We start from the raw sequence: 20,661 nt of genomic DNA on the forward strand, positions 1-20,661 counted from the left end.
CCCTACAGAATCATGCAAGTCGAGAGGTTCAAATCTTCGTGTTCACTTTAAGAACACACGTGAAACTGCCCAGCCATCAAGGGTATGCATATCTGAAAAGCCACCAAGTATCTGAAAGATGTCACTTTGCAGAAGCAGTTTGTGCCATTCTGTCGCTACAATGGTGGAGTTGGTAGGTGTGCACAGGCCAAACAGTGGGGCTGGACACAGGATCGGTGGCCCAAGAACGGTGCTGAAGTTTTACTGCACATGCTTAAAAATGCAGAGAGTAATGCTGAACTTAAGGGTTTATTTATTTATTTTTTTAATTTTTATTTATTTATGATAGTCACAGAGAGAGAGAGAGAGAGAGAGAGAGAGAGAGAGAGAGGCAGAGACACAGGCAGAGGGAGAAGCAGGCTCCATGCACTGGGAGCCTGATGTGGGATTCGATCCCGGGTCTCCAGGATCGTGCCCTGGGCCAAAGGCAGGCGCCAAACCGCTGCGCCACCCAGGGATCCCTGAACTTAAGGGTTTAGATGTAGATTCTCTGGTCATTGAGCACATCCAGATGAACAAAGCCCCCAAGATGCGATGTAGAACTTACTCATGGCCAGATTAACCCATACATGAGCTCTCCAGCTCTCCCTGCCACATGAAGATGATTCTTACTGAAAAAGTACAGATTGTTCCTAAACCAGAAGAGGAGGTTGCACAGAAGAAAAAGATATCCCAGAGGAAACTGAAGAAACAAAAACTTACGGCCTGGAAGTAAATTCTGCATAGAATAAATGCAAATAAAAATAAAAAGAATAAGCAACCTGAAGAAAATAGTTCTACTTTCCAATCAAAGACTAAACTGCCCTAATGCCTACTTTCTAGATTCAACAGTTACAGTTAGTTCAAATTAATAACTGAGAGCAGAGGCAAAGTTAAGCAATCTATAGCTTTGATAATAAGGTTCCCAGTGAACTCTGATACACAGCCAGATTTGGGAACCAATAGTATAATGAAAGACAAGATTAAATTCTAATCCCATTCTGTCACACACTGGCTATGTAACTTTAGACAAATTACCAAATTTCCTTAGCCTCATTTTCATCAAATGTATTCCAAGTTAATAATACTATCTTGCTAGATACTTAGAATCAAATGAAATACTCAGATTATATAAGATATGTAAAGTATCAGGTACAATGATTAACACACAAAGCACAGTAATTTGCACAGGACCAAGAGATCCTCCACAAACACTGTGGCTAGTTTTTGTTTCATTTGTTCACTGTATTCCCTCACTTATTAGCACAATGAATGGCACACAGAACCACAGAATGAAAGAATACAGCAACAAATTCAACAGCATTAATATTTTCCTTCTGAGATCTAAATTTAATATGTAATATGAATGGTATACGTGACCATCTTTTCCTTACAATGACCCATAAATCCCTACCTAATCCAGAATAACCTCTCTGACCATCTCTTCTGTTACTTCCTTCCTCATTCTTCCATTCTAGACACAGGTCTCCTCACAGGACACCAAATGCCTCAAACATACTCCCAATGGGGGATTATGCATCAGTTCTCCCCTCTGCCTAGAATACTTTTCATCCCAGCTAACTTCACCTCTGTTGAATCTTTGCTTGGATATCACCTCAGTAAGTTTTTACACTACCATATTTAAAGCTGCAACTCAACCACCAAACATTAGCACTTCTGATCTTCCCCACTCTGTGCAACTTCCACCTTCCTACATAGTACATAATTACTAATTATTTATTGTCCATCCCCCCTACTAGAATGTAAGCTTCATTAGAGCAAGAGCAAATTTTGTGTTCACTTCCTATAGCATTCCGAGTTTACAACAATGCCTGACATGTAGCAAACATTTAATAAATATTCATGGAAATTAATCTATTACTGTAATACAGTTATCAATATGTTTGCTGGGTATTTATAAGCAAATATATTACTGTCATGTTCAAGCCAAGCAGTACCTTAACGCTATACAAAAAAATCATGACCACCTAATTTCAACAGTATGAAACTAGGCAGAACAAGTCAGAGTTATTATTAGAAAAGGAACAAAAAAAAAAAGCTCTCACTGTCCAATTTCACAAATTAAATAAAGGTCTTTGTGATAAAAACAGGAGACTACTTTCCATTTTGTCCACTGTATGATCTTAGGTTCCCTCTTGGCTACCAGGAACTATGGGTGAAATGAAAAAGTTTTCTTAAGACCTCACCCATAGGATTTGGCCAATTCTCTCCAGATTTTTCCCAGAATACCTACCCCAATCCTAACCACAACAACCCAAACATCAAGAGTCCTTGCTTCCTGAACTGTAAAATGTATTAACTCTTAACAATTCTATGACGTAGATATTATTTTCTTCAAGCTATTATTATGATAATTCTCTAGAATATTTTTACATAGTCAATGCTTATAATAAATTAAATAACTTATAAAAATGCGAGAAATTTTTAAAATCAGATCATTTATTTTATTTAATTAAACAAAACAGTCTTCAGAAACAACAAAGACACCATCAGTTTTCAGATAGGTCAGGAAGTTAACACTCAAATATGAATAAAGTACAAAGCAATTAGATACCTGTTATTTAATAAAAATAACATGCTCTTAACTACTTAAGTTAAAACATCCAAACAAAAACCAAAAGATGAAATTTTAATCTAACCTATGCTAACAAATAACAATAATGTTTTTCTCCTTTGCACTGTCTGCTATTCCTTCTATAGGCAATTACCCATGGCCTCAATATCCAAGCCTGAAAGCCTTTAATAGGAGGGTCAAAGCAAACATTTAAGGTTAGTTAATACAAAACAACTAGTGAACAAATTCTTTCAATCATAAACTTGAGCAGTTAATAAAGCCAAAATTTCAGCAGTTAGATGTCAACATAATACATTTTTCAAAAGTTAAATGAATAAAAGGCTAACCAGCTGTGTACAGGACTTTCCAGTGAGACCAGGCAGTCATGGTCTGGTAGCTGCTAAGGGACAAGTGCCTTGTAAGCAGAGGGTCAGGGTTTCACCAAGGAGGTACAGAGGCAGCAGTCTGGGGAGAAGTACATACAATGTGCTGATCAGAAATGACAGACCACAGACATAAGCCAGGCAAGGAGAAATGTAAGGATGTGGAAGAATGAATGCAGCAGGATAAAAACCTGTGCAGGGCCAAAGGACCTGAGGTCGGTCCTTGTAGGGCTGAATAATTGTTGGAGTTATACTAAAGAGAGTAACATGGAAAGACTGACTGAATGAGGTGGCTGGAAAATGAGATACCAACACTCACATTTTGGAGAGGTACAGTTAATGACAGAGGAATCCTTTCCAAATACATGAACTGGAGATGTCCCAATAAACAATGTGCCTATTGTGTAAGAGATACTATATATACCATAAGCAACCTGCCCAGAAGATAGGAGTCGTTTCTGTCTTTTCAAACCCATTATTTTACCAAGCATAGTGTCAAGTACTAAAAATTACCAAGATTTATTTGTGTAATTCAAAATTACTCAGTGTATTTCTGTTCCAGAAGAGGTTACAGGATCTTGATTCTGTGCAATGTAAAATCTTAAGAGATGAGTATGATATATAAGATGAGCACAGCCTGGGGAACAAAGGTCCACTGTCAAGAGGGGAAGGAGGAAAAGACAGCTAACCACCTTAAATAGTTTCATTAGACCTTGTCATTATTAAGCAAAATGTTCAGTATGCCAGCAAAAGCCCCAAATCTTCCATTCTTAGTCTAAGATTTCTTAATGATAAATTTGAAATCACTGCAAATTTTATAAATCAAGAGACAGTTCCATATAATTCCATGCATATCCATTTGAAAGCCTAGTTTTAAGAAAATACAACTTACTCAAATTAACTCCAGTCCCAACAGAAACGCAAACTAACCAATTATCACAGAAGAACATCATAAGAGGTCCTCAAAACAACAACAAATCAAGCCAGAGTTTCACTAGTCCTTTAAAGATCTTGGTATTAGTTATCTACTGCTATAAAACAAATTACCACAAAAACAATACACATTTATTATCTCCTAATTCCTGAATGGCAAGAACCTGAGCACAGCTTAACAGGATCCTCTGCTCAGGGTCTGGCAAGACTTCAAATTAACTGTCAGCCAAACTCCATTCTCACCTGGAGATCAGATTTCCGAAGAACTGCTCCCAAACTCATCAAGTTCGTGGCAGAATTCATTTCCTTGTGGCTCTATGACAAACGGGCCCTGTCAGTTGGAGGCCACCCTCACACCCTAGCAATTATTGGCAATTCCTTGCCATGGGGGCATCACGACACAGTCCCTAACTCCATCAAGTCAACAATGAGGAGTCTCTTCCAATCTGAAGATGGACTCAGTCAGTAAGTCTAGAGAGCGAGAAAGCCCAGGCTTGTGCACATGCACACAAGTAGGGGAGGGGCAAGGGAAGAGGGAGAACGCATCTGAAGCAGACTTTGCACTGAGCTCTGAGCCCAATGAGGAGCTTGATCCCACAATCCTAAAATCATGACCTGAGCCAAAATCCAGAGTCGCACCGTCAACCAACTGAGCCACCCAGGCACCCCAAGATGGAGTCTTATATAATATAATGACAAGAGTGACATCCCATTATCTTTGCTATATAACCTAAGCTAACAAGAAATTGATCTTCTATCATCTCTGCCATATATGCTGTTGGTTAAAAGCAAGGCCTAGGTCCCATTTTCACTTATGTGGAGAGAATTACACAAAGTGAGGACAGAAGGTGGCTGGAAATCTGGGGATCACCTCCCAATCTTGTTAGCCATAATGAAAAAGGACCAACAACCCTACAGACCATTCACAGAAACAGAAATACAACTGGTTCTTAACCCTGTGGGAAAAAAATGCTGAACCTTGCTCATAATAAGGGAAAATAAGCAAAATAAGCCTTCACTGAGATACCATTTCCCACCTGTTGGAGTTATTAAAATCCAAAAGTTTGACAACATAGTCTGATATTGAGACTGTGGACAAACTCTTATATGTCTCTAAGGGCAATTTGGCAACATCTACTAAAATTATGCATGCATTTACCCTTTGAACTAGCAATATCACTCCTCAGAATTATACCATGTAAAAATAGGAAACAATGTATGCACAAGGCTACTCACTACAGGATTATTTGTAATAAGCAAAAGGTTGGATTCAATCCAATTGTCCATTAATGAAGGACTGGTTGAACAAATTAGGAAACATCCACACAATAAAATATGCAGCTGTAAAAAGGAAAGAAAAATGTCTCTACCTATTACTATGGTTTTATCACTACATATGTTGCCAGGTGAAAAAAGTAAGATGGAGAAGAGTGTACATAGAATGCTATGTATCCATATTCATACACAGAACTGCTTATAAACCAAAGGATGGATGAAGCAAAGGAAGGACAAAGCATAATACTGAGTTGGTTTCTAGCATTCTGCCATAAACCATAAAATATATCTATCTATCTATCTATCTATCTATCTATCTATCTATTAGGAGAGGGAGGAAATACAATGGACCAATACAATGTGGTCTTTACCTACACAATCCAGAAAACTATAAAGATATGCATATAAAATATGCAAGAACAATTTAAACACATATATGCTTTTTAGTCCACTCAAAAACCAACTGATCATTGCTACCACTAGCATCTCTAGCATCTAATGTTGTTTTATCAAAAACGCTTTCTGGCAAACTACAGAGGACACAAAGGTCCAAAATCTCATGAGATCTCACTCAATTTAAACTCTATTGGGGGGTCTGGGGGGCTCAGTTGGTTCAGCATCTAACTCTTGGTTTCGGCTCAGGTTATAATCTCAGGGTCATGAGACTGAGCTCTGTATTTGACCCTGCATTCAGGGGCAGTTTGCTTACAAGTCCCTCCTTCTCCTTCTCCCTCTCCCTGCCCCTCCTACCACTCACGTGCACATACATTCTAATAAATAAATAAAATCAAAACAAAATTAAAAACTCTAGCATCATTATCAATTACAGTGAGGAGTATTTCTCAATAGCACAATTGTCTGAGCTAAGAAAACCCATTTTGAGATGTTTTCCATAGTCCTCTTCTATTAACAAAGAACGCGATACACACCAGCTACTAAACTTTGTTCCATAAAGTAGTTAAATTACGTAAGGTTCACTAAGACAATGCCTGTTACACAATGTCACTTAACATGATACTTTAAACCATTCCATTAATCTTTAGTCATAGCCTATTAGATGCACTAAACAGTACATTTTGCTTCTGAAAATCATTAAATAATCCTCAAGAAAAGACTAAACCTGGGAACACATTAAAACTGTGTATTTTAGACATCATGCAATGTAGTGGGAATTAATATTTTTAACTCTGCTACTATCCTAAGAAAAAAAATCAGAAAACATAAAGTTAAAGGAAAAAAAAACCTACCTGAAATCTCACCGCTGCTAATGTTTTTTTTTATATATTCTACTTATTTTGAATCTTTCATACCATCTAAAATGTTACACTGTTATCAGCAATTGCAGAAAAATAAACAATAGAATTGGCTTAGTGGCATCATCGATAATTTTCTGTTGACTTTCCTTTATTTAAAACATTTTCCATGGGGACGCCTGGGTGGCTCAGGGGTTAAGCGCATCTGCCTCTGGCTCAGGGCATGATCCCCGAGTCCCAGGATTGAGTCCCATATCGAGCTCCCTTCAGGAAGCCTGCTTCTCCCTCTGCCTATGTCTCTCTCTGTATCTCTCATGAATAAATAAAATCTTTAAAAAATAATAAAAATAAATGTTAAGGCTTTGAATGAAATATGGCCTTTCCTTTTAACCTCAGACACAAAAGGGGATATTTTAGCACATTAAAAGGAAAGCTATTTTAATTCCATTAATTTGTCAAAAACTTGAGAATAAAATTTAAACAATGAACAAGTATTCTAGGAGCACAATCGGAAAAACTTTTTCCTTTGCCAATATCTAACTAGTCTGAATTCATCTGCCCAACGTCCAACTTCTGTTATGACAGGAGTAATGAGATCATAGTACCTAACTCACACACAACACAGCTTTCATTTGCCTTCAACAAAAAATAATTTTTATAACGTTTTAGATTTGAGAGCGAGTGAGTGAGCATGTGAGCATGCCCTGCAGGAGCAGGGGGAGGCACAGGGGGACAAGTAGACTCCCTGCTGAGTGCAGCACCTGACTCAGCTCAATCTCAGCACCCTAAGATCATGACCTGAGCCAAAGTCAAATGCTCTAACAACTGAGCCACCCAGGCGCCCCTAAAATGTCTATTTTTGTATGGCAAGTATTTACCTTTCCATAGTTTCTGGCTATTTTCTTGTTGGTCTGTTCTATATTCCAAGTTGTCAAACAGCAAACATCTATTAGCTTTTTCCATGAGACACATTCATATTTTAAGTGAGCTCAGTCATGTGAGTACAAATGTTGATTTACAACAGTGCCCTTCCCACTGTGATTTTCCTGTGAAATTACCAGGTGATGACAACACAGAAAACATTTCTCATTCCTTATCTACCTGAAAGAAGATTACTGAAATAGGAAAAGGTTCAGAGCAAATTCCAGACATTATATGCTTTCCCAGGAATAACCCTGACATCCCTCAGGCATTTATGAATCTCCTCTCAATAACAAAGTCAAAGAGAACATAAACAAACATAGTGTTTACTGTCTATATACTATACTTCAAATGCAGAGGAAAACCACATGGTAATGTTAATGGGAGAAAGCACCAAATTTAATTAAACACTGAAGGAAAAGAAACTAAATGGACAGCTAATATGACAAAGCATGTAAACCAATCTTGGAACACCTGCTTGGTCAGAGGCTGACCATTATGCTTTAATATCCTCTCTGATCAAATGCCCAAGTAGAAAGTAGCAGCTCTCCCCGGTTAAGGCTTGGGGAAGACAATGGGGAGAAAATGCCCATAGCCTCATGAAGGGCCTGCACAACATACATATATGTCAGGGCATCATGAAAGTCGAGATCTAACTACATACTCTACATAGTTATAGTTTATTATGATCTCTCATATTTTAATGAATTTATTTCTGGCCCCATGTATCTGATCAAGATCAGCAGATGCAATCAGGAAATGCCCTGACAGCAGCTTTTCCTCAATCCCAACAGAGTCCGTGTCACATTAATGCAGGAGTCATAAAATCAAATGCAGTCAGAAACTAGGCAGATAAATAGATGTATCAGCCAGGGAGGAAACAAAAGCGTGGCAAGGTATGTTTCCCCCCACACACACACACCTAAAGAAAGTCAAATTTAAAAAAAGCAGAAGTTCAGCCGATTAGCCTCTAGACTGCAACTCCTCAGGGGTGTATAGAATGAATATGCAGTAACCATTTACAGCCCCCACAATTATGAAAACTGTTATTTCTTGTTCCCGTTATGCCCATAAAAAGAATTAAACCGAAAGTACATCAGATGAAAATGAAATAAATGAACAGGAAAAAGGATGGTTACTAGACAGTAAGTGCTCTGAGATATCCAAATAACTAAGGAACTAAATGGCTTTAAACATACCCGCTATAAAGAGGCATCCGTGTACCCACGATCCACATGGCCTTCTACAGCCAGCTTTGTTTCTGGACCAAGGGAGTATGAGGAGAGTTGACTCCCCTTAAACCACGGCTAGTGAGTGTGTTACTCTGCTAGTGTGTCGGGAGTCTCCTAGAGTGGACAGTGCTGACAAAGTAGCTTACGCAGACAAGTATGCAAATTAAAACCAACAAAAACAGAACAAAATACTAGTCCTGAGTGTAAAACAGAGAGAGAAAAAACAAATCTTTTTTCCTCTTGATCCTAGAGAAATTAATAACTTGCTTTAAGAACACGCAGCTAGGAAGGGGAGTAACTGAGATCTGAATCCAGGTCATCTGAGGTCAGACCCATGTCCTTAAGCATTTTGTTATACCACCTGTAAGGAAGAGGCCAGTGATCTCCTGGTTGGCATCCTTTAAAAAACAGAAGTCATCCAGTAACTTACTTAAACATAAATTTATGTTTCCCACAAGATTAAAGATATGGGTACCCCCTGCCCTTGGAGATACCTAAAACAATCGTATGTCCAGGTGTCTGTGAGTAGTATTAGTACCCCCTTGTTCTCCAAAAAGAGCCCTCGCTGGCACCCCAAGCACACTTCTGTTCCTGAGGTGAGCATGCCCTTCACTTGGGAGAGGCTTTCAGATAAGGGGTCCAGGGCAAATAGGGGAGGAACTACCTGTGACCTTAACACAGAAGGGCTGGGGAGAGGCTCTTGTTCCCACCTGAAATTCCTGTCTGAATTTCCTGCATTACAGAATCATTTAAGCCTGGAAAGCTTATCTTGTTAATATTTTCTTATCTCAACGGATTTCAATCCAAATAGCAGTTGTATCTTTTCTTCTAATCAAAATCTTTGGAATCCCAGAATAAATTAAAGTAATAAAAGACCACGTAATTCTTCATGTGAGAGAAACATTTTTCCTCAGCAGAATGCTGAAAACTACTGCTAAAGTTGGAAAGGGAGGAAGGGAGGAAGGACAGTAGGCAGGCAGCAAGCAAGCAAACTTACTCTACAGAAAATGAATCCTAGACTATGACCTACAAGCAGAAAACTTTTTAAAAAACACCTTATCTCCCACTTGGGGATCTGTTTACTCCATGGACTGGTATCTTATCTTGCCAGTTTTCAAAGTTCTCAGTCATCTTCTCTTCAAATATTCCCCTACTCTATTCTCCTCTGCTAGGATTCCAAACACACGTTGCACTTTCTCACTACAGATTTCTTATAATCTTCAGTTTTCCAGAATCTTCCTCTCTCATACTTCATTCAAGGAAGTTTCTTCTGATCTTTCAGTTCATTACTTTTCTAATCTATTAATCTACTGAATCCTCAATTTGAGTTTTTGTATTGAGATCTAGTATTCAGTCATGTCTTTTTCAAATCTGTTCTGTCCCTTTGCTGATTCCTTACGGAGATGTTCAAGTTCAGCTTTTATCTCCATAAACATCCTAAACAATATTTTATAGTCTGTCTGCTAATTCCAGCATCTAATAACGTGGCTGTTTCTATTGCCTGTTGCTTGTGTGGGTTCTTGTTCAGGTTGTCTTCTGGTGCACCTGGTTACACTGATTTGATTTTGTGGGGGCTCTATTTGAAAAATCATCCCAGAAACAACCTGAGACTTAAGATGTTATCTTCCTCTGGAGAGCGTCTTCATTTGCTTCTGTTAAGGGTCTACCATCACCAGCAATCTGAGAAAGGAGGTATACTAAACTCCCCACACAACACAGCAAAATTTCATTTCAAGCAAGCATGGTATACACTCAGTCCACCTGAATTTCAGCCTACATCCTTTCAAGATTCACCAGGATCCTCACCCTGGACTCCAACTTCTCTTCCCCTACTGTGTGTGTCAATACACTGCTCGGCCTTTCCATAGTATATAGCAAATACCAAGGACAAGAGCAGCCCCAAGCAAGGTGTTCATCTCTCTGGATTTCTATTATCTCCCAATCTCAATCCAGTAATTCTTTACTATCTTGTGAATTCTCTGACACTTTTCAGCATTGACTGGTTTGGACTAGAATCCCCCATATGCCATTACCAGAAGCACAAGGCCAGGGTCTAAGCTACTGCTATTCTATTTCAAAGTGAATAAGGCTAGGTATCACCAAAAAGAGAACATGAAAAAATCATGTGACAGAATCTTGAGCATTTTTTCAGAGAACTCATTTCTGAGTGCAATCTGCCACCTCAAGGGGTTTAGAGAGCTGACAAACCAACTAATCAATGGGGCAGATGGCCAATTTATACCACAGTTCATCCTGTTGGATCAAGCTGTGGGAAATCACTACAGCAGACACTGTCATTTGCACTTCGTCCCAAGTCTTACCATCCTGCACAGGTCTGACTTCCAACTACCAGCATCTGCATCTCTGGCCCCTGGAACCAACCTGCCCATATGCAGGGCAGACCCAAAAGTATATGGGAACATTCCTTCGGGCAGCCTTCAACAACGGTGGGGAAAAATATCTCAGCTCCCTTCCATGCTTGCCCTGGAGGTAACTCTGACATTTGGATTCTACACCGGCTCTCAGAGTTCTCCACTATGAGTCAGCTTTAGTTGCCCACAGTAGAAAATAGCTTGAAATCTGTACCTTTTTCTAACTTACTCTCCTATCTCTCTCACTTCCTCTTCTGCTACTGGTGTGTCCTGAGATTACCTCACAAATAAAATAAGGTGAATTTACATTTTTATCTCAGGATCTGCTTCTGGAGAAACCCATACTAATAAAATCAAGTTTCAGGAGAAAAGAAACAGCTTGACAAATTCTTATATATACTAATTTTTTATTTCTAGGTAGAAAATTTAATAAAGACAGGGCCTGCGTATCTTTCACTGCCTATAAAATGCAAAATAGTGCATATGAAAAGTTTTTCTGAAAAGCTGCAAGATATTTTTTATAGTTGCAAGAAAAGAACATTTGAAAGTGATAAGCTTTTCTAAGGAAAGCAAAAGCTCTTGGGCAGTATAGCTTGAAATCATTATTAACTAAGTGATAAATATGAAATATCAAATGTAGTCTGTATAATCAAATCTAGATATAATACCAGAGTCCTGGATCTATGCATATAGTTCACTTAAGATGATAATAAGTCATAAATCCGAAGTTAAAAAGAGTAACTTCTGCTTCCAGTTCCAACATGAAAACTTATAAGCCATCACTCCCATTCTTACAAGAAAAAGCTGGACAAACTGAAAATCAATGACACTTCTGACCATCAAAGAACTGCAGTTTCAGGGTAAACTGTCACCCCAAACCTAGAGACACACAGCTAATACCTTCTTACCTGGAACAGAAGCTGCTAGAGCCACAAACTGGTACTGCAGACTGTGTGACCTGGCATGAGAGTGAGAAACTCTGGGGAAGCAGTTGAGGCGGAGGCCCACACACTTCGTGGGCTTCACCTCCAGGAACCCTACCAGGTCCTCACAGTGAAGGTGGAGATACAGAAAGATCCCCTCTGACTCTGACAGGGGAGGGGAAGAGTAATCATTGTGAAACGCCTTGGAGCTGTCTCCAAGACAAAGGCATTGGCTCCAGGGGAACACAACGGTCAGAGCTTTCTTAGAGTTGGGAAAGCACATTCTCCCACTCCAGCCCTTGCTAGCCTTCCAGGAAACAGGCTGGGAACTCCCACCACTAGGGGAGGGAGTAGGCTGCAGGGGGAGAAAGCTACACCACTGGCAAACACTCGTGAAGGACGTATCTGCATATTATAGAACTCTCACCCTCCCTAAAACGTGACCACCACACCAACAGGCTCCAAATATAATCAAGGTAGGTTACAGCTGAAAGAGCTGCAAGATGCAGACTCTCGGGATAAGGGTACTCAGAAAATCCCAAAGTCAAAAGGGCAGATAAAAACAAGGACATTATGGGATGCCTTGGTGGCTCAGCGGTTGGGCATCTGCCTTTGGCCCAGGGCTTGATCCTGGAGTCCCGGGATCAAGTCCCACATCAGGCTCCCTGCATTGAGCCTGCTTCTTCCTCTGCCTCTCTGTCATGAACAAATAAATAAAAAAAAAAAAAAAGAAAAGAAACTTGAATCTACATAAAGAACTTAGGAGAAAAAAAAAATAAAAAAAATAAAAAAAAGAACTTAGAAGAAAACAATGAGATTTTTTAAAAATTATTTTTTATTCATGAGAGAGACACACAAAGAAAGAGAGAAGCAGAGACACAGGCAGAGGGAGAAGCAGGCTCCACGCAGAGAGCCTGATGCGGGACTCGATCCAGGGTCTCCAGGATCACACCCTGGGCTGCAGGCGGGGCTAAACCACTGTGCCACCGGGGCTGCCCACATTTTTCTTATTTTTAATTGAGCTAAAAGAAACTGTTCAAAGTAACATATGTCACAATACACGGAGTGATCCTAGCATACTGGTAAGTGAATGAATGACAACAATGTCACAGGGATGGGAGGGAAAAACCAAATGGTATTAATGAGGTACCTGTACAACACTGTCTGCAATACACTGTTACATGAAGGCAGATTCAAACTAACTAGTTTAAAAAACACATTGTAAACCACCAAAAATTTCTTTACAAGAAGTATGACTGATTTGTTATGTGGAGGTAAAATAATGGTCCCCCAGTGATATCCATATCCCTGGAATTAAAAGTTGCTAATCACCTGACCTTAAAATAGACTGTCTTGGATTATCTGGATGGACCCAGTGTAACTTCAGGGTCCTTAAATGCAGAAGGAGACAAATGAGATCAGAATGATGCAATGTAAGAGGAGGAACTCAACCGGCTATTCTGGCTTTCAAAACCTGGAAGAGGGCCAAAAGCCAAGGACTGCATGGTGTGCTGAGAAGTGGAGCTGGAGTACAGAATTAGGAATGAGGGGGCGGGGCAGCAGATCACTTCCTCAGCACCAGAGCTCTCATTTCAGAGATGTGAAACCCCCAGCATCCTTTGGAATGAAGGTGCAGGGTTGTTTTGTTTTGTTTTTAAGATTTTATTTATTTATCTGAGAAGGAGAGAAAAAGCACAAATGGAGAGCAATGAGCTGGGGAAACGGCAGTCTTACATCTCAGGTTACCAGGGAGCAGAAGAAAGTGGGATAGCAAGCAGCTATTATTTATAAGGTGGTTGTGGCAGAGGTCGCTAACTTCTCCCAGGTTCACTTGAAGTGGTTATTTTAAATCATGCTCCGGGAAACACAAAGCAGGAACTTGTGGTGGACATCCTCAACTCAAGGCCTTACTTAAATGTCCAGACTCTGGGTATGAGTAGGGTTATCCTAAATGTAAAATGCCTAGGCAGCACCTCAGAAACACAAAAAACAATTTTCCCTAAAAGGTGCTTTTCTCAAAAGTTGTTTTTCTCATCACAGTTGACCCCGTGATGCCCAGGAATCAATCTTTAGAGAAAATCATAGGCACTGTTTGGACAGTGGAGATAGTAAAAGCCACTGAATGGTTAAAAGGTCACCCAGTGCATGAAACATCTGTGCGAAGCAAAAATACCAATCGGCAATATCAACAGACAGAAGTTAAAATCCTGTCTGTAACCATTCTCTCCAATTGCTGGGGTTCAGCGGAGAAAATAAAAGCCCTTGGATAAAGGTTAAATTAATACCTCATTAACAACCATGAGTGACTTCAGTATTTTCATGGATATGAATGTAAGAAATATAAATATATAAACCTGCAGCTTTAACAACTGTAATACGACCCTTTGAATTAGTTACATGTATAGATAATTAAATTCTTCAAATAAAAGTTAAAAAAAAAAAAAAGCCCTGGGTGAGATCATGGACTACTTGTACCTGTTCAGCCTTACTGATTTGTTGTTGTACATCCAATGCAGTGGCAACTAGCTTAGTCCATCTGAGGGGTAGCGGCAGACTCCTAATATGGTGAGGATGAATACCACCATATACTTCTGACATGAGGCAGATCGGAGGTCCTGTTCAGCAATTTTTAAGGGTGGTCCCAGGGAGATTAAAGTACATTGGTATGAATAGACAGGACTACCTGGGGGCTGGCATGTGTTAGGGGTACAGAAAGAGAAATACAGAGACGAGTGAAGGCTCCAAGGCACTGGGCCCACAGTGGACACCAAAAGCTTGATCAAGGAAGCTGAAATCAGTTGGGGATCCCCCTGGATGGCTAGATCACCTGGCCCAAGACTGGGGATTATGTTCATTGGGATGAGGTGAGGGTCATATTCATCTGTGTAGTGCTGCTGCCGGGCCGGATATGGAGGATTATAAAGGGCACGTGGGGGTTTCTAGCCAGATGCCACAAACTGCATTGCAAAGTATCCTGCATGGGAGCCACTAAACGTCACAGAGTGGCCATGTAAGCTGCATGTGAGGTACCTTCTGTTGAGCAAATGGGACAGGGTCAATAAATCAGCCACTAGGCCACTAACTCTGCAAACATGCCCAGGAATTACGGTGGCCCAAGAAATGAGCTTCAATTTCAGCCTACTATATAAAAATATTAAGTCTATGGGAGGGCGTGAACAGCAGGATTGTAGAGCCCTGAGTGGTGATCTGGGGAAGGGCCCCGTTGGGGTGGCACAGGGAAGTGCTCCTGCAGCTGTGGTTCTGGAGGGCATAGAGGGGGATGCTGTGGTAGTGGCAGCACCTGTATTTGGTAAGGGGGCCTCCCAAAAGAAATTAAATTCACTAATTCTCAGTAGGATCCAACATGGGCCAGTCCAATGGGTACAGAAAAGGCAAACAACTAAGCAAAGAGTTTAAAGGCGTTCTCTAAAAGTTGTGAGACTCAACACACATCTTGGCCTTCAAAGCTTACGGGTGCAGTGGAGAGCAGCATGGCAATCCAAGTACCATCTCACATTTGAGCAGCAAGCACTGCAGTAGTGACAGTGTCCTGTGGTACACATATAGCGCTGCAAAATGTCATTCAATGGGACTGTCACAAGCAGTCAGTTCAGCATCAAAATCCTAGAAAGTGCTTGCCATCAACAGCCACTATGTCTCCTTGGTGTCATCTCTCCTTACTGGAAGGCTGTGGAGGCAGTACTCAATATAGGGTTGGGTCCTGTGATGTTGTGGGCTAGAATGTTGCCATCTCCAGTGTTGTCACAGGTGGAGGGAGCTCCCTCAGCAATGGCTCTCCCAAGTAGGGGAATTGAGAGGCAGGGGATCTAACAGGGTCACGTAGATTTGGGATGCCCTGATTAAGGTTTGCACCACTGGGAGCGTTAACAAGTACCACAAATTTTCAATAAATTTGGGGGGTCCCCAGAGACACACCTCACAAACGACTGAGTGGTGCTGTCCTCTGTGGCATAGGAGGTCTCTACCAGTGAAGAGTAAAGGTTAGAGACACACATGAAGCCTTGTTTTAAAGAAAATTTATGGATCCCTGGGTGGCTCAGCGGTTTAGCGCCTGCCTTTGGCCCAGGGCATGATCCTAGAGTCCTGGGATTGAGTCCCATGTTGGGCTCCCGGCATGGAGCCTGCTTCTCCCTCTGCCCCTCTCTCTCTCTCTCTCTCTCTCTCTCTCTCTCTCTCTCTGTGTGTGTGTGTGTGTGTGTGTGTGTGTGTCTCGTAAGTCTGAGAAACTGTCACAGCCAAGAAGAGCCTAAGAAGACAGGATCACTGAACGCAGTGTAGTATCCTGGATGGGACCCTTAATTTTTTACCTAGTGTCCTTAAACAGATGAAAGAAAGAAAAGAAAAGAAAGAAAAGAAAAGAAAAGAAAAGAAAAGAAAAGAAAAGAAAAGAAAAGAAAGAGAAACTAAGGAAATCTGAATAAATTCTGGATGTTAGTTAATAACAACATATCAGTACTGGTTCATTAATTGTGATAATCGTACCATACTAATGTAGATTGTTAATAACAGAAGAAAATGGGCATGGGACATAAAGGAATTCTCAGTACTACTTTGCAATTTTCTATAAATATAACACTATTATAAAACAAAGTTTATTTTAAAAAGATCGGGGGGGGGGGGAATCCCTGGGTGGCTCAGCGGTTTAGCACCTGCCTTTGGCCCAGGGCGTGATCCTGGAGACCCGGGATCGGGTCCCACATCGGGCTCCGTGCTTGGAGCCTGCTTCCTCCCTCTGCCTGTGTCTCTGCCCCTCTCTCTCTCATGAATAAATAAATAAAATCTTAAAAAAAAAAAGAAAAAAGAAAAAAAAGACCAGAGAGGGCTGCCTGGGTGGCTCAATCAGTTAAGCATCTGCCTTCCACTTAGGTCATGATCCCAGGGAACCTGCTCCTCCCTCTCCCACTCCCCGTGCTTGTGCGCGCTGCCAAATAAATAAATAAAATATTTAAGAATAAACAAATAAATGAAGGTAAGAGATTAGCGGAGCACCTGGGTGGCTCAGTTGGTTAAGTGTCCGACACTTGGTTTCAGGCAGGTCATGATCTCAGGGTCATGAGATTGAGCCCCATGTTGAGTTCCACGCTCAGCAGGAAGTCCGCTTGGGATTCTCCCTCTCCCTCTCTAGTCACTCTCCCCTCATGCCCATGCACACACATGTACTCTCTCTCTAGAATAGAATAAATAAAATCTTTAAAAACGAGAAAGACTAGAAGTCAGAATGAGTTTTTTTATACAGCTAAAATAATCTAATCCTATGACACCTGAGATTTGCTTCAAATTAACCAACAGGAGGTAAGACAAGCGGGGTCACACATGAAAAAAAGACTATGAAAAACTTGAAGAAAATTTCTTTTAGAAGCTGATGTTTAAGCTTGGCTTTAAAAAATTAGCTTTCAATGGCCAAATGCTGAAAAATTTCAAGGAGAAAGTTCAAGTCTTGGAAAATTGCAACACGTATTTGTTTTTAGTTTTCCAAATAGAAGAGAAAGTAGAACTGACTGTAACAAATAGATTGGCTGGTTAAGATTGCTGGAAGGCAATTACTTCTATGAAGACAGGCTGGGGCTCTGACTCTGAGGATGAGAATTAACTTGTTCTGCATGCAAAATAAAGCTAACTAGCGTCTTTAAGCAAGTGTATCTTAAGAAAATTCTAGCAGTAGTGTATAAAATGGTTTGGGACAGAGGAAAAAAAAAAAGCTAGAACCAGTAAGTCCAGTTAGAAAAATTCTAGTAAGGGAAGCCTGGGTGGCTCAGTGGTTTAGAGCGTGCCTTTGGCCCAGGGCATGATCCTGGAGTCCTGGGATCAAGTCCCACCTTGGGAACCTGCTTCTCCCTCTGCCTGTGTCTCTGCCTCTCTCTCTCATATGAATAAATAAATAATATCTTTAAAAAAAGAAAAATTCGGGCAGCCCCAGTGGCACAGCAGTTTAGCGCCGCCTGTAGCCCGGGATCAAGTCCCACATCGAGCTCCTTGCATGGAGCCTGCTTCTCCCTCTGCCTGTGTCTCTGCCTCCTTCTCTCTCTCTGTGTGTGTGTGCCTCTATGAATAAATAAATAAAATCTTTTTTTTTAAAAAAAAAAAAAGGAAAGAAAAATTCCAGTAAGAGGCAATCATGGGGAGCTCCCCTCTTTGCTGGATGAGATGCTGCCCAATTCATGACTCGTTTAACAAAGCCAATTAGAAAAAAAAAAAAAAAAAAAGAGGCAATCATGGCTCCATCCAGAGCTGTGGAAGTGAGTGGCAGGGAGGGTCAGAGACAGAACCGTCTGCACTTGTCACTTCGACAGGACATGAGTCCCTAAGGGAGAAAGGGAACAAAACAACTCCCAGCTTTCAAGTCTTGGTGACAGGGAGCAGGGGGAGACTACGCTTGAGAGGATTAGCAGAAGAGGAATTTTGTTTTGGATATGCTGCACTGTAAAGAAATTCAAAAGAAAGAAACTGAAAAAACTTGAAATTCAAATCTAAGCCTCAAAGAATAAAGTAAAAATGAACACCAAAATTTTAGTTCAAGTTCCACAGAAATAATAGAAGAGGGCTTAAGTAATGGATTGGGGGGCAAGAACCGAATCTCTGGGGACATGTATGTTTAAAAAAACCTGTGGAAAAGGAAGTGCTTATAAAGGACATGAGAAAGATCACAAAATTGAGACCTTATAAGAGGGTGTACTGACCAACAACATAAGGTGTCACAAAGATTTAGAGGTCAAGCCAGCAGGAGTTGAGGTGGGGCCATCAGATTTAGCCACTGCAAGACATGAAGGTCTTAAGAAAGAAGTTTCAAAAAATGTGAAAGGTTAGAAGCTCACCATGTATGAAATTTGAAAACACTACATGAAAAAAGCCCAACACAAAAGGACAAATATTGTATGACTCCACATGCATGAGATATCTAGACCAGTCAAATTCAGAGAGACAAGGCCTGAGAGAAGGGGGAAATGGGAAGTTATTGCTTAATGGTTCCAGAGCTTTTGCTTGGAGTGACTAAATCGTTCTGGAAGTAGTGGGGTGATGACACAATACTGTGAAAGTACTTAATGTAGCTGAATTGTGCACTAAAAAACGGTTAAAATGATAAATTTCATGTTGTGTAGAGTTTACCGCACACACACATACACACACACAAAAGTAAAAAAACACTAAACTAAAAAAACTAAGTAGAACCCAAATTGCAAGGAACAAACAGGACTGAAATTGTCAATAGATGTGAAAATTGTGGATTCCTCTTTCACCACCTTGAACTTGTAAAGCTCAACTGAAACATACTGAGGGTGGAGAGCGACGGTTTTTTTTCCCTACTTTTCTTAAGGCAGAGTAGATTCCGACACCCAAATTTCTAGATAAACGGGAAGAAGTTGAGTGGAGTCAAACACACTGAAAAGTCAGGCCCAAACCTGTGATTTGGGAGCGGAGAGTGCATAGCAGTACCACGAAAAACATATTCCAAGTCATAATTTCATTTTATATTAGGAAAACCAACAAACCACACAACTGCTTTCTAAGTAAATAAATAAATATGCTGACCCAAATTTTCTTTGATGGTGAAAATAAGGGCCTAGTCTATCACGAGTATATTTGTATTCCTCAATGAAGTCTTTCCGAACTGGAGGACAGGGACTTGCTATTTTTAGATTTATCCAAACGGCACAGAATTTAAGAACGTGGGACATCGTACAAGACAAATAACCCAATTTCTCCAACAGAAAGAGAAAAGGACCTGGCGGCACTTTAACCAAATGCCGTGTGTGGACCCGGTCAACAAGCATAAATATAAGTTGTTGATCCTTCCCGAGAAATATGAGCTGCCTGGATGGGGGGGGGGGGGCCGAGGAGGAGGGAGGGCCGACACGGTGCATCCTCCACTCCTCTCCTCTCCTCTCCACGTTTGAGCGCGTCCGTTACCATTGCTGCCGCACCCCTTCCTTCTGGAAGACCGAGCCGCGGGGCTCCGGCCCTCGTTAAGGGAAACAGCGGCGGGAGCCCCGGGCCCACGGCTCCGCGACCTCCGCCGCCGCCCACAGGAGCTCGCCGGGCCCCGGCGCGGTCACTGCGTCAACACCCAGTCCCCGGGGGCAGTGCTCGCGCTGTCGGACTCTGCAGCCGGGCACCGCCGTCAGCTCTCGGGGTCTCGGGGCCGCGCGCCGGAGCCGCTCGCCTGAGGCGCAGAGGGGACGACGGAGGCCGCGCGGGCTCAGACCCCGCCGCGCCGGGCCGCGCGCTACTCACCCCGACGCCGGCAGCGCAGGACTCCGGCCTTCTGGGACTCGGGCCGTGGCATTTTCCCTCCCGCCACAGCCCGGGTCCGAGCCGCATGAGCCACGGCGAGCGGAGCAGCCCGGGAAGAACCGCTGCAGCGCGCGCAGTGGCGGCCACGGGCTCACCCAGTGCCCGCGCCGCAGTCCCGGACCGAGCGCGCGTGCCCTTGGGGCCACGTGACGGAAGGCCCCGCCCCGCGCACTCGGGTGACGTCACCGTCCGCGCCTGGCTGGGGCGCCCCGCGGCGTCGACGTGCCCCAGAGAGCTGCGGGGTTCCCGGCTTGGTGGCGGCCCTGAGGGTGCGGGACCGGCACGTGGGGGGGGGGGTGTCCTCGTAGAAAAAGGCCTTGTGAAGGACAAGTGGGCTTGCACATGTTAAAGATGTTCAACTTCAGCTTTGCATGAGAGAGAGGCAGAGACATAGGCCGAGGGAGGAGGCTCCCTACGGGGATCCTGATGCGGGACTCGATCCCAGGACCTCGGGCTCACCCCTAAG

At 42.0% G+C, this 20,661-nt stretch overlaps 1 protein-coding gene across 6 annotated transcripts in view; it reads right to left on the reverse strand.

Annotated features, from left to right (window-relative positions):
• The window catches only part of GALNT11 (polypeptide N-acetylgalactosaminyltransferase 11), a 50,979-nt gene extending 30,653 nt beyond the window's left edge, over positions 1-20,326 (reverse strand). For 4 of the 6 annotated variants that reach the window (XR_008665636.1, XM_055334753.1, XM_055334752.1 and 1 more), the window contains exon 1: positions 20,136-20,326. The gene's annotated coding sequence lies outside the window, so the exon portion shown is untranslated. Of the gene's footprint in view, positions 1-4,152; positions 4,396-8,557; positions 8,668-20,135 lie in introns of those variants that run through there. The other 2 variants (XM_055334751.1, XM_055334750.1) reach the window with 2 other exon arrangements.
• Positions 20,327-20,661: the final 335 nt, after the last annotated feature.

Source organism: Nyctereutes procyonoides, unplaced genomic scaffold (genome assembly GCF_905146905.1).
Source record: "Nyctereutes procyonoides isolate TBG_1078 unplaced genomic scaffold, NYPRO_anot_genome, whole genome shotgun sequence".
NCBI lineage: Eukaryota > Metazoa > Chordata > Mammalia > Carnivora > Canidae > Nyctereutes > Nyctereutes procyonoides.